We start from the raw sequence: 15,119 nt of genomic DNA, 5'->3' as shown, positions 1-15,119 counted from the left end.
TGGACTGCACACACACCCAAAATAAATAAGTAAATAATAAATAACAGGCCAAATTCAGATGCCAGCGTCCCTATTCCTAATACAAACATGAGAAGCCAAAACCAAATACTGCAACTGAGACTTGGGGAAGAGACATCTCGGGAACTTGGATTTTGAAAAGAAATCGGTGTATCAAGAAGTCAGTCTATTGTAGTAGCAGCAAGCACACCTTCGTGGTGACAAACAGCTCTCTAATTGGACTTAAGCCTTTCTTAACAAAAGGGAAACCATGTCTGGGGCTGAAAAATCTAGATACCTACTGGTCTGGTAAAGGCATGAATCTTGGATGAGAACCTGTAATCACCGCTTCACTAAACCAGCATAATCCCTAACAAGAATCTAAACATTTTTCCTTGTACCCGGAATATAGTCTTCAACCCTCATCAAGAGAATCTCTTTGCAACAGAAACCACGACAAAAAACCCCACAACTAATACAATGCGGAGTTGTGGAGGCCAGACTCAATGGATTACATCTACAAAACACTCCTGCACCTAAGGCTAAAGGAATATTTTTGAAGAGGGTGTAGAAGGATTGTAAAAGCCACAGGATAGGGCAGTTTGCCGTGACATCGTTTCCTGGTAATGCCAGAAGCTATACCTATAAAATCTCACCAACATGGCCCACCCAAAGGGGAGCTGAACACGGACAACGACAACGGACATGCCAAAGTGGATAGAAAAAGCCCCCAAGGCTTCAATCCTACACAGAGGACTACAGGCAACTGGGGAATTCTGGGAGCAGGAGAAATAGTCTCTCCCCAGAGAAGAGCACACCAACTGGTTATCAAATACCAAATGGTCAGCCTTGAAAATATATGTGATATGGGCAGAGTAGGTTATATTGAGAAATATATATGTGTACACCTGGATATATTAGTATGCAAGAACAATTAATGAAAAAAACGGGCCTTGAATTTGAAAGAGAATCAGGGATATGTACGTGGGAGGATTTGTGGGAGGGAAAGGGAAGGTGAAATAATAATATAATCATATAGTAACCTCAAAATTGAAACAGTAAATCAAACAAACAAACAAAAAAACAAAGCAAACAAACAACAAACCCAAACTAAAACCTAACCAAAGAAAACAGGTTATATACCTACCCGGAAAATGCAGACTAGGACTCCTATAGGTTTCCATCTCACCCTAGATACAATGTCAACCATCAGTGGAAATGATGACTGACATTGGCATAAATGTGTGTAAAGGGGTCCATACACCGTGTGCTTGAGACCTAGAGAGTGAACTTTTGAAATCAGTCTAGACGTTCTCAAAAAAAAAAAAAAAATGAAAGAAAGAAAACTACTGTGTGACCCTCAATTACAGAACAGATGTGTGATACTATTCCTGTGGAAACAATGACAAGCATTCACTTATCACAGATAAGGAACCAATGACAAACCCAAATCGGGAAACCAACAAAGTCTAACATGGTAAACCAATGAAGTTTCATTTTCTTTGTAGAGGTGTTGTCTCTGCATGTACGTCTCTGCACCAGAGGTGCCCGCGGAGGCTAGAAGAGGGCATTGGATGCCCTGGAGTGAGGTTACAGATTGAGTGTCCATGGAAGGGTGCTGGGAATTCAAAGTGAGTTTTCTGGAAGAGCAGACAGTGTTCTTAACTACTGAGTCATCTCTAAAGCTAAGTGAACCAGGGAGTTTTATTGGGTGACTGACAAGAGTGTGGGTGAGGGGTTACTCGTAGAGGCGTGAAGGACTCAGTGACAGCTGCTTCACCCTGTGAGGGTGAAGTCTAATGGAGCTGGAATCATGGTGATCCCTGCACAGTTTGCAGGCAGCTCAAGGGAGGCTGAAGTGTCTTTCAAGCCACTTACTATCTCCTTCAGGCAGCTTGACTGCTGTCTGCTTCATGGCTGGTCCGAGCGTCTTCTGTGCAGCTCAGCTTGTCCGACAGCGTCAGCAGTCCTTACCAATTATATATGCTTGAGGCAGAAGGGCACCAGTAAGTGCATCTTGTCAGTAACTTCCTGAAGCTATTAAGTTGTCTATTCTGTCTAATCAAATGTTTCACCTTTGATTAGAGCATTCCATTTGCCTTTTGACTATGTATATGGGTGTTTTGTCTGCATGAACATCTGTACCTTTCTTTTAATAGCCTGTGTTTTAAGGAGTTTCATCCAAGAAGGAAGGGTTTAATCCCAGAGGAAGCTGAGACACAGTAACCAGCGCTTTTTTTTTTTGTTTTGTGTTCAAGTAAGGCTACATGTAGAAGGCAGGGAGCAGGAAGAGAGGGTAGATAGTAGAATATAGGTGATAGGAAATTAGAGAGTGGAAATCCTGTGGGAAGAATCACTCAATAAGTCGTGGAGAGGGGGCTGCTAAAAGATCAGCTCAAATGAGATGTCCATGAAGAACCTACCATTTTTGCAACCCAAGTATAAACTACAGTGAGAAAGGATGTTAGAACATACGTACTATAAAAGAATGGGGCACCGGACTGGGGACTGGAGCAGGAAGAAAGGAGGAAGCGTAGTTGGGCCAACCAAATGTAAGGATGTATGAAGAAGCCTCATGAAATTCATTATTTTACAAGTTAATAGTAAACATGACTTTAAAATCTTTGGAAGTGTCCCAGATACCAGGACTACTAAATGGAACTCTATGTATCAGGTACTGGTCATTTGCATAAGACTTATTTGTCAGGGAGGCCCCATAGTCACTCCAAACAAAACAGGTGATTGCCAGTGCTCTTGTTTGGCCACCGTAAGTGCATGGTGTTACTTAAGACACCAAACACTTTAAGAGAGAGAGGGGAGGGGGGGAGAAAGAGAGAGAGAGGGAGAGAGAAAGACAGAGAGAGAGAGAGAGAGAGAGAGAGAGAGAGAGAGAGAGAGATCGAGATCTTAAACTTACCAGAAAATTCTCCCTGCTGGCTGGGTTTCACAGGACTGCAAAGGAAAGATGTCAACGGTCTTACCCACCCTTGCACCCTACATTCTGCAACACAAACCTACTAGCCAGAATGTGTGCACTGGTGTAATACTGACACGACTGCTATTGAGCATAAGCAACCTCTTTCCTGACTGGGTTTGAGGTCTGCTCTGTAGGGGGGAATTCATGCCTAGTACTGTAAACATGGTCAAAAACGGCGACTTGGGAATTGCTGTAGGAAGAAAGACCTATTGATGTTTGTTAATGGTCATGTTGTTAATTTGCCATCTAAATAGTCACGGTTATAATTATCAATTTATCCTACCCTCAGCCTTGGTGAAAGAAGTGCCCTCTTGCAGTTGGTAGTGGGCAATGCAATACTGACAGTAAACAATAGCATAAGACTGGGTAGTTGCCATTTCATCATGGCTGAGGGAGGGTCCCAAGGGTCTCCTTTCCCTCTTAAGCGTCTACTAATGGAAGCTGTATCATTTTATTTTAGAGTTTGGAGGAAATACTTCCACATATTTTTTTCAGTACTTCAAGATGAATTCACACATACTCTCAGGGAGTTCTTTTCTTTTCTTTTCTTTTCTCTTCTTTTCTTTTCTTTTCCAGGGTTTTGGTTTTAGAAGATTTTTGGGAATTCTTTGTGTAGCCCTGGCTGTCTTGGAATTTTCTCTGTAGACCAGCCAGCCTGACCTTGAACTCACAAAGATCCACCTGCCTCTACCTCCAGAGTTCAGGGATTGAAGGCATGCACCACCATAGCTGGCATTATTATGCATTTTTGGATATTGAATGAGATAAATGTTTTTATTACATTTTTTCCCAGGGGCTAAAGAGATGGGTTAGTGGTTAGTAGCACTGGCATCTCTTCTAGAGGAGCAGGGTTCAATTCCCAACACACATGTATGTAGTAGGGCACGATTGTTTGTAACTACAGCATCAGGGGATCTAATGCCCTCTTCTGACCTCTACAAGTATCAGTATTTATGTAGTGCACAGTAATACAAGCAGGCAAAGCAACCATACACATAAAAAAAAGGAAAACAAAAGCCTTTTCACACAATTACATTTGCAGAATTTCAACATAAACTTTGTGATATTTTCTAAGATTTAATCTTCCTTAAAAGCTTCCACAAATTTATGTTTCTTTGGTTGTTGTTTTTTCGAGACAGGTTTCTTGGTGTAGCCCTCTGGCTGTCCTGGAACTCTCTTGCTCTATAGACTAGGCTGACCTCAAACTTAAAACTCAGACATCTTCCTGCTTCTGCTTCCTATGCTCTGGGATTCAAGGTGTGGGCTATTTATGTTTCTATTATGTATACTATTGTGATTTGTAAGCATAGAGCACATTAAATGAAACTATTTTTCTCTCCAGTGTGAATTTCCTGATGTGTTCTAAGAGTAGAGAACTCAGAAAAAGATTTGCCACATTCCTGACACCTGTAAGGTATGAACCCCAGTATGAACTCTCCGATGTGTTTTAAGACTTGAGCATTGGTTAAAGGATTTGTCACATACCTCACATTTGTAAGGCTTCTCACCAGTATGGATTCTGTAATGCCTTTTAAGATGTGATAATTCAATATAGGACTTACCACGTTCTAAAGAATGAATGTTGGGGAAAAAAAACAAGCCACTCTAGAGGTGGATTCCAGCTTTCAGGCTATTCTCAGTAGTTTACAAGGCTCTGAAGAAATCCCTTAGTAAAATAAGGAAAGAATCTCGCCTGTCTAGTCCCAAAACACTTGTAAAACACAAAGTAGAATTGAGACCTGTAGTCAAAGACATACAAGCAGATGGTACACATATTTTTTGGGGCACTCAGGAATTGTTTATTGACTACACAAAGCTATCTTCCCACATGTCCTTTGGTGAAAGAACACAGTCTGTATCACCACTAACTAATGTTTGTCTGGTGGAGAAAAAATTGAGGACTGTGCTACCATGTAGTCTCAGGGAATTTCTGCCTAACTTAAAGAAGAAGAAACCTCAAGTAGGAGCCTTGAAGCAAGAGGACCTCTGATTTGGAAAGATGAAGCAGTTTCCAGTTAATTTAGCTGTGATGCCCTTAAACTGAAGCCTTGTTATTCAACTGCAGCAGATCTAGACACACGCAATGGAAGCATGATACTCTTTTTCCAAGGTCAGATAAGTTGCAAAGGAACTTTGGCCTCTTGTGATGTCTCTATGTGTTTAGGTCTTTTTTGACAAATATGTGAGGTTGAAATGTGAAGTATTTAGAAAGAGCAAAGGTCAAGTTGTGGGAAACCATTGTGATGCCTAGAATAATCTTGTGACGTAAGTTAATGGCAAATGCCATAGTTATGCTAAAATATCAGTTATTAACATAAGGGTGAGTGTGTAATCTAATAGCCACGGAATAGCCTCACCTTTCGTTTTAGAGAAATAAATAAATTTATAGGATCTTCATGGAATATTCTGGAACTAAGGGAAAAAATGAGTGCAGTATAGTGACTTTGGATGTACAGTCAGAACAACAGATTTTAAAGTTTGTGAAAGTGTAAACAGGCTTAATGAATTCCAAGGAGGCTGATCTCGCAGAATGGTGTTGACGGATGAAACACGTGTGATAAGACAATACAATGAATTGAGAAAGGGGGAGGGAAAGGTAGATGGCAAGACATTTAAAGAACACTGTTAAACTGTATTATTTTGTCTACACAGATCGAGAATTTCACCCTAGTTTACATTTAACAAAAATATAAATGAAAATTTCACACACACAAAAAGACTGTATATGGAGGTAAAATAGTCGTCACATTCTCGATGCCTGTGCTCTTTCTTGGCAGTGTAGACTCTCTGACCTTGAGTAATGTCGAAACACTAATACACAGATTTCTCACAGTCTTTAGATCTGCACGGTTCTTCTCCAGTGTGCATGCTTTCACGTCTGTCTGGGTTTGATGAGTCAACAGAGGCATCCCTGTGATTACTGCATGTGTAGTTATTGGAGTTTTCTGTAGTTTCACTTGTTCTATAAAGTGCACATGTGGAGGGTCATGAAGCACTTTGCCAAGCTCATTATACTGACAAGACTCCTTTTCAGTCTTCACATGCTGATGGACAGGATCACATATGCAATAGTTCTCTGAAAATGAGTACAGTCCAGATTAATAGGGCTTATTCCAAGATTAAACCTTTGATAAATGATTATCTAAGTTCTGTCTTAAGTCAACCAGCAACTATTTAGCACTCAGTAGTCCACAATTTTCATTCCCTTGTAATTGTATGGATTCTCTCAGAAACAGAATGAAATCCTTCAAAGTAGATGAAGCAATTAACTGAGGAATTAGTAATTAGGTTCGATTCAGAAATGAAGAGTACAGTTCAGAAGACCCAGTTCCTTTTAAGTTTAAAGGGTTACTTAAAATAATCAAAGTGTTTTGTTTTTCAGGTACCATAAAAAGTTCATTCGTACTGCCATATGGTCCCTAGTCTCCTGTTATTTCCAAGACAGCTTAACAGAGCTTTTACAACCTATGCAGTCGGTACATATAAAGGATGAGTTAGGAATTCTACAAGCAAATTGTTCTCACCCACAGAGACCAGGTTGCTATAATTCTCCAACAACACATCAATGTACAAAGAAAGCCCTCTGAGCAGAGTCCAGACATTGCCACTCCTCCTGAGAGAAGTCCACAGTCACCTCTGGCTGTCAACAGACCACAAAGTAAAACACAACCATTAGAAAGTTGTTTTGGTGCACACCTTTAACCTCAGCACTTGGGAGAAACAGGTGTGTGGAACTCTGTGCATTCCAGTCCAGCCTGGTCTACAAGGTGAGGTCTGGGCCAGGCAGTAACACAGTAAGCTCAGATCTCAAACACAGGAAACATGAGAACCAAAAATAACAGTCTGGTCATGTGTCCACGAACAGCAGTGCTTTTCTTGAACCATGGAGACCAAAGACTATTGTAGACATTTTTCTGATGTTGATGACTAATCGGAATTATTCAAAAGATGCTTTCTAATAACGTCCTATTCATTAATGCTTTTTGTTGTTGTTGTTTTTGTCTTGTTTCCTTTTATTTTGAGATGGGATTTTTCAGTATAGCCCTTGCTGTCCTGAAACTCGAGTTGTAGATCAGATTGGAGTCAAATTCAGAGATCTACATGCCTTTGCCTCCCTAATCCTGGGATTAAAGATGTGTCTAACACCACCTGGCTTATATTGTCGTAATTAAAAAAAAAAAAAAAGTCGGCTCAAGAGAGAAAGATACTGAGCAACAAAATTCAAGCAGAGGGGTTTTTAATTAAGGAAAAAGGATAATAAAAAGGGGAGGGGTGGGGGACTACTGGCCTCTGAGGACAGGATCAGCAGGAAAGAGAAAGGAGAGGCAGAGAGAGGGAAGGATGGGAGGTGGGCAGGGCCCTTTCAAAAGGGAACATGCTGAATAGGCACAGGTGGTGCTTTTAGTGGCGGCAGCTGTGGGCATATACTGTTCGAACCCCAAAGGCAGGCCAGTACAAATGCCTAAATACTAACATATATGCCTTGTATAACTGTGAAAACACTGTGACCTGATACTCTTAAACAGTATACTTTTCCAGACTCCAACATACAAAATTAAAAACTCAGTAGAAGAAGACACATTTCAGTTTTCTTTTTTTCTTTTTTTTTGGTCAGTCAGTGTTATTTTGTTTTGTTTTTTTGAGACAGAGTCTCATCATGTAGCTATGGGCGCCCTGGAACTCACTATGTAGACTAGGCTGGCCTTGAACTCACTAAGATTCACCTGCCTCTGCCTTCAGAGGGCAGGGATTCAAGGTCTGTGCCACTAGGCACTTTTCAGAATGCTTTATTTATATTACAGAGTGCATATATCTCAGACAGAAAATTAGAGGTGTGTTAAAAGTTTACTTTTAAATGTTAATGTTTACAGTCATGTAAGTGGAACTCATACATACATACATACATACATACATACATACATACATATTCTGTCCCTGGCCTTCCCAGAAACTCAAGGGTCCTGGAAATCCTCACTCTGAGTCTCTATTGATGGCCCCTGTTTCAGCCTTCATCGCCACGCAATATTTCTGGTCCCACTATACTTTTCCACTAGGTCACTGCACATGCTACAAAGATGCTATTAAAGTCTGACCCTCCACTCGGCTCTTTGATGTCTCCTCTCTTCCCTTACAATGGCAACAGCTGTTCTGTGTCTCCAACAAATCTGTGTGAGTTTTGTTGCCTGGTGTGACTTCGTGTTATTCCTTGCCTCCCGAGGGATGCCAAGCATCAGGTACCCACGGAAGTTAGCATGGATAAATGTAAATTTCAAGAGTCTTGTCCTTTCCACCATAGCAAAAGAACCATGTTTGCAAATATCAGCAGATAAATTAATTGGAGTATTCTAGTGGGGTTACTCTTTTTTTTTTGTTTGTTTTTGTTTTTGTTTTTCGAGACAGGGTTTCTCTGTAATGCTTTAGCCATCGTCCTGGAACTAGCTCTAGTAGACCAGGCTGGCCTCGAACTCCCAGAGATCCGCTTCCCTCTGCTGGGATTAAAGGCGTGTGCCACTACCTCCCGGCTTCTATTAGGATATTTTTATAATGATATTGTAGCTGGGCAGTGGTGGGGAGGCACAGCCAGATGAATCTCTGAGTTCGAGGCCAGCCTGATCTACAGAGTGAGTTCCAGTACAGCCAGGACACAGAGAAACCTTGTCTCTAACCCACTCACCCCTGGAAAAAAAAAGGGGGGGGATGATATTATGATAACCAGGAGGCCAATGAACAAAAAACAAAATCAGGATCGGTCCAGTTCATATTATCTAAAATTTATCGACAAAGGAAAGACACACACAGCAGAATCTCGGGGCCGGCTTCCTGATGAGCCGCAGAGAAACCGCTCGCACCCCCGCTCCTCCCTCCCTCCCGGGTCCCAGCCCCGCAGCTCCTCTGACCTGGGAGCTTCCAGGGCCGCCGGGCTGCGGTTCCCGCCACTGCGCTGCTGACTGCTGACTTTCCCAGGCCGCCCCGCGAGCGCGGACACCGCGGATCCCGAGGTCTCAGGTCCCCGCGGACCCGCCGCGTCCTCCGCACCCGGCTCTGCAGCGCGCGGTTCCCTCTGTGCAGGACCCCGAGCAACGACAGGGAACCCGGCACTCGGCACTTGTGACTTTACCTCTTCATCTCACTCTCGAGGTTTCCCAGCTTCAGTTTAAGTCACTCCTTTAACCCGGGCTACTCTACACCCTTCGTCTACCCTCCCCACCTCCAAGCTCTGTTTCCCGGCGTCTCTGTCCGAACAGAACCGGTCCCTCCCACCCAGGCTCCCGCTGCGTTCCACAGCCGTCAGGCCGCCCTGGACCCACTCTGCGCAGACTCCACACACGCTTGCTGCAGCCTAGACCAGAGCTGCAGCCAGGAGGACGCTGCACCCCGGTGTCTGACCCCACAGTGAGTGCTGAGACCTTCAGAAAAAAGACAGGCAGCTTAACCTCGGCTTGACAACCAGCCGCCGGAGCTACATACTTAGAACAAATAATCACAGGCTAAATTTAGATGCCAGCGTCCCATCACCAACACAAACATGAGGAGCCAAAAACAAATACTGCAACTGTGACTAGGGGAAGAGACATTTCAGGAACTTGGATTCTGAAAAGAAATAGGTGTCTCCAGAAGTCATTGGTCAGCCCTTTGCTAACAGCCCAGGTAGGAGTTCATACCACGCTGTCAGCCCTAAGCACATCCATTACTTCATCCCATCTATGGCTCTGGGAACACTGAGAAAGAGGAGGAGGAAAGAGACTAGGAAGGGAAAGAGAAGGAAGGGCTGAGACACGCCATTCTCTAGAGTCCATACAGCTGTTGCAATCAGTAACCAACAGCAGCTGCACTGCATTGACCTCACACTAGACCACAGTCAGTCTAGGAAAGGCAAAGGCTCACAGGGTCCACCCTTTACCTTTCAAATGTTGTCTATGGATGGATTGTAGGAGAAAAATCACTGCTCTTAGCTGCAGTCCTCTGCTGAGCCCAGCGGGCTCCAACAGACAGCTACAAACCCTCAGTCTCATAGATGGCTCTGGTCAACTCAGTGGGTCCCAAAGGGAAATGAATAGATATGGAAACAATAGAGAACTGTGTTGGAGTTTTACAACATCATAGCAGAGAGGTAGGCGGTGAGAGTGGCCACCAGTTGAGATACACACACACACACACACACACACACACACACACACACACACACACAGATAATAATATTTTTAAATGACCATGTCAGTTTGTAGCTCCTTTTTGGTTGTATCATTAGCTGGTTTAATATCAGATAAATTGGGCAGCATTTGAGATACACACAGAGAGAGAGAGAGACACACAACAACAACAACAGCAGCAGCAGCAACAACAACAACAAAAACACACACAGCGCTAATAGTTCTGTTTACATTATTTATTTCATGTTGTTGAAATTCAGTATGTTGAATGCACCTGGAAACTCATCTGTTTCCATTAGAGTTTCCAATTCCGTGGAATAGAAATCTTAACTGTTAGTAGACATAAAATCCACTTTTTTTTTCTATCAAGTAGGCTGTGCAGTTAACTTGGTAATTGTTATTACGTGGTAACAAAAAAGTTATGATGTTCATAACAAAGTTATGAAATTGAGAACAAAAAGTTACGTACAATTGGGCAAGGTCATGCAAGCCTTTAAACCTTAGCACACTGGAGGCAGGGGTAAGGGGGACTCTGACTTGAAAGCTAGCCTGGTCTACATAGTGAGTCTAGGACAGCTGGCAATACACAGAGAGATCCTGTCTAAAAATAAAGCAAACTCCTCCTGAGGAATACCATTCATGGGACCAGAAAGCACCATACAAGGTTCCAGAGGAGGGAATCGAATAGTCCTAGCCAGCTATGATACCTGTGACTCATACCAGTGATAATCCTGGCACAAGTGTCATAAGGATGCACTACGGGCAAGCACACCTTTGTGGTAACAAACTGCTCTCTAATTAGACTTAAGACCCTCTTAACTGAAGTGAAACCATGACTGGCATTGGAAATCTAGCTACCCTACTGGCTCTGATAAAGGCATGAATTTTGGAGGAGAACCTATAATCACCACTTTACTAAATCACCATAATCCTTAACAAATAACTAAACATTTTCCCCTTGTACCCACAAATAAGCATAGTCTTCATCCCTTATCAAAAAAATTCTCTTTCAACAGAGACTACAAAAAACAAAAGCAAAACAACAACAACAACAACAAACCCCTCACAATTTCTTGAATTGCAGAGTTGTGGAGTCCAGACTCAATGGATACATATACAAAACTCTCCTGCACCTAAGGCGTAGGGAACATGATTGACAATGGGATAGATTGATTGCAAGACCACATGATCAGGGAGTTTGCTGTGAGGTTGTGTTTCCTAGTAATGCCAGAAGCTATACCCACAAAGTCTCACCAGCATGGCCTCCCAAACTGGATCTGAGCAAGGACACAAACAATGCACACACCAAAGTGGATGGGAAAAAAGCCACAAGACCCCAACCCCACACAGAGAACTAAAGGCAACTGGGTATTCTGGGAGCAGGAGAACAATCTCCCCCAAGGAAGGGCACACCAACTGGTTACTCAATGTCAAATAGTCAACACTGAAAACATACATACAAGTCACATGGTATGGACAGAGTTTGTTATATTTAGGAATACATATGTACATATGTATATATACGAATATATCAGTATGCAATAACAATGGGAAAAAAAAGAGGCCAGAAAGTTGAAAGACAGCAGGGAGGGGTATATGGAAGGATTTGGTGGTAGGAGGAACGTGAAAGGAGACACGCACTAACTGTATTATAATTTCAAAATGAAACAAACAAATGAACCAACAACATGAACAATAAACCCATACTATATCCCAAACAAACGGATTATATACCTATCAGAGAAATGCAGACTTAGGCATCTTTGAAGCTTCCATGTCACCCTAGTTAGAATGGCCACCATCAGGAATACAAATGATAACTAACGGTGGCATAAATGTAAGGGAAACAGGTCATACACTACTGCCGGAGTGAGAACCGGAGAATCAACTTTTGAGACCAGTCTAGGTGTCCTTAAAAAAAAAAAAAAAAAAAAAAAAAGAAAAACAAAGAAAAGAAAATGAAAGAAACTACCATTACTCAGTTACAGAAGGGATGTGTGACACCATTTCTCTGGAAACAACGATAAAGTCAACTTACTGCAGATAAGGAACCAATGGCAAGTTGATGGAGTCTGAAAGATCACGCAGTAGATTACAGCTGATATTCAGAAGGCCAACCCACTGGAGACGTACATATCTGATGGAGGAGAAACTCATGAGGCATGGCCTGTGGGAAATACTGCCTTTGAATAGATGGCTACTTCTATATGTATTTCTCTTGTGTGATACCATGGTCCCCCTCTAAAACAGTTTCGGGACTTGTTCCACAAGCCCAGTAGTGTATTCCTCGTTTATCAGGCACAATTATTTCTGTGTACTGACAGAAGGATGACTTCTCCCCACACTGCGTAGTTATGGTGAATAAAATAAGTCTTATAGTCAAGTCTTTGTTTCACATTCCGATTTCAAAAACAAACAAAAAATCCTTAGAAGCCTGCTCTCTATAATTAACTTACTACAGAAAAATTTGGCCAGACCAGGTGTCTCTGCAGATAGATCACAAGGGGGACTTTCACAGATAATACTCAAGGACGGAATTACAGTATGTCTGGGTTTGCTAAATCAAAGCCCTTCGGAGATGAAATAGAACAAAACTGCTCCGCTCATCCTGCCAGCAGATAAGAGGGAGTGCGGCGCTTCCCTGTTTTGACCTCAAAAGGCTATTGACACTTTGTATATACTTTCACCTCAGTCTGTTGATACAAGACTTTAGGCTCAGTATACTGACTGTTCATGTCATAGTCCTGAGATTTGTGTGATCGACAGGAAGGAGGCTATTAACCACACAAACCAACCATGTCCAGCGTGTTATGGTGGAAGCTCCACCCAAGCCCCCCTCCCCTACCTCCCTCCAAACCATGCTGCGTCTCAGAAAGCCCGCCAAATGATGACCCCTCCCCCAGAGGGGCTCAAGACCCCCCACAGGGTATTTAAACTGACCCCCCCCCCTTTCCCGTCTCCTCTCTGCCGGGCTGGAAGGCCACCCAGGAGCGTTGTAAGCATGGAACGTGGACTTCTTCTAATTTGGTTTGGTTTGGTCTGATTTGGATGGCTGCTTGGGTGGAGAGCCTTATCGGGGTGCAGAAACTTTCCACAAAGAGAGATGACAGCTTCCTCACCCATCTACGGTGGGAAGTGGGCCCCAGCTTTGAACAAAGCAGTTGCTAGGTCCCTTCTTTGTTCTGAAACCACACATAGGGTGGAAGATGCATTTTTAGATCTGGAACGCCTTTCTTCGCCGGCTAGCACTTGGCGAATATGCTGATGCCAATCAGCGCTGTACGCTTCTCCTAAGCCTAATGCCGGTTGCCATGGTTACTCAGCGACCTAAGGGGTGCACCGCGTGGCGCCGCTGCTCTCTCCAGCCGGGAGAAAACGGCGCTTTTTTTTTTTGCCTTTTTGCGTTTTGTTGATCACAGACTTACACATTTAGTCACACGTAGGGAATGTAGAAGCAGTGCGCGGACTATGCGTTTCTTCCTTAGGTGTCTCTTTGATGGCTTAGTCTCTTCCCATTGTGACCCCTTTTCCTTTAAGAGACAAACAGAAACTTTGCAGCCCCAGCCGCAGCCAGCCATAAAAAAAAAAAAAGAAAGAAAAAGAAAACCCGACAAATTATTACTATGCGTGTCTCTTATCTACCTACAAAGAATGATTTGTGATCCCGAGAAACAGCCTTGTAACCTTTCTATGGCCAAAGAATTGCTGTTGTATGTGTATATAACCCGTAGAAATTCGAAACTTGAGGCAGAAGAATAAAGAACATGATTCGGACAGCACGTGTGTGAATTTATTCCGTATTCCTCAGACAGAAAAAAACAAAAATCCTTTAAGTCTAGTTTCTGAATGCTGTGGAGATTCCCTTGGAACCCTGGGTGTAGCCTTGATAGCCGGTCTCCGAGGCTACTATAGCATAACATTGTGGAACGACCGACGTTTGAATTTGTGATCCAATGACGTTTGTTTTTTTAGCGGTGTTTTGTCTGCATGTATGTCTGTGCACCATGTGTTCCTAGTGCAGACAAAGAGGAGGGCACTGGATGCCCTGTATTTGAGGTCACAGATTGAGTGCCTTCATGGGAGGGTGCTGGGAATTCAAAGTGAGTCTCCTGAAAGCGCAGACAGTGCTCCCAACCCCTGAGTCATCTCTAAGCCCAGTGAACCAGCGAGTTTTATTCCGCTGACTTACAAGAGTGCGGGTGAGGGGTTATTTACAGAAGCACAAAGGACTCAATGGCAGCTGCATGCCCGGTGCGGGTGATGGCGAATGAAGCTGGAGACAAGGGGATCCCAGCACAGCTTGATTGCAGCTCAAGGGAAGATGGGAAATGTCTTTCAAGCCTCTCACTACCTGCTCCAGGCAGCTTGTCTTGTCTGGTCTGGTCCAGGCAGCTTGGCTGCAGTCTGCCTGGTGACTGGTCTGAGCATCCTCTGTGCAGCTCAGCTTGTCTGACAGTGTCAGCAGCCCTTTCTGGTTACATATGCTTGAGGCAGGAGGGCGCCAGTGAATCTTGCCAGTTTCTATGACTCCCCGAAGCTTCTCTGTAGGATTGAATGTATCGCCTCTCATAGACCATCCATTCCTTCGCCTCTCTTTTAATAGCCTGTGTTTTAAAGAGTTTTCTTCAAGATGGAGGGGTTTAATCACGGAGGAAACGGGATACACAATAACCCCTCCACACAATACCCACTCCTGGGCAGGAACTCTGAGGACTTGCCACCTTACCAACGAGCACCTGTCCATCACGATCATTGCTGCTTTAATGACAGAATCTAGAAAACCGAATCACCCTAGATGCCCATCAACTGGGTAAATGAAAACGTGATAGACATCCACAAAGGTGTATTAGCTATAAATGAAAACGAGTGTGAAATCTGGATGTAAATGCAGGCGAGAAGAGGATTCGAGTACTGCCACCTGGTCCCCAAAGGTCAAACCTGACTTGTTCTCTCTCATGTGTGGGCTTTAGCTTCAAACTTTCTGATTGTGTGCG

The 15,119-nt window shown here is 43.3% G+C and overlaps 1 pseudogene; it reads right to left on the bottom strand.

Annotated features, from left to right (window-relative positions):
- LOC100756876 overlaps positions 1 to 14,695 on the bottom strand; it is a 30,213-nt pseudogene extending 15,518 nt beyond the window's left edge.
- Positions 14,696 to 15,119: the final 424 nt, after the last annotated feature.

This window comes from Cricetulus griseus, chromosome 9 (assembly GCF_003668045.3).
Source record: "Cricetulus griseus strain 17A/GY chromosome 9, alternate assembly CriGri-PICRH-1.0, whole genome shotgun sequence".
NCBI lineage: Eukaryota > Metazoa > Chordata > Mammalia > Rodentia > Cricetidae > Cricetulus > Cricetulus griseus.
The sequence above is the reverse complement of the archived record's forward strand: the minus strand, read 5'-3'. Positions and strand labels throughout refer to the sequence as shown.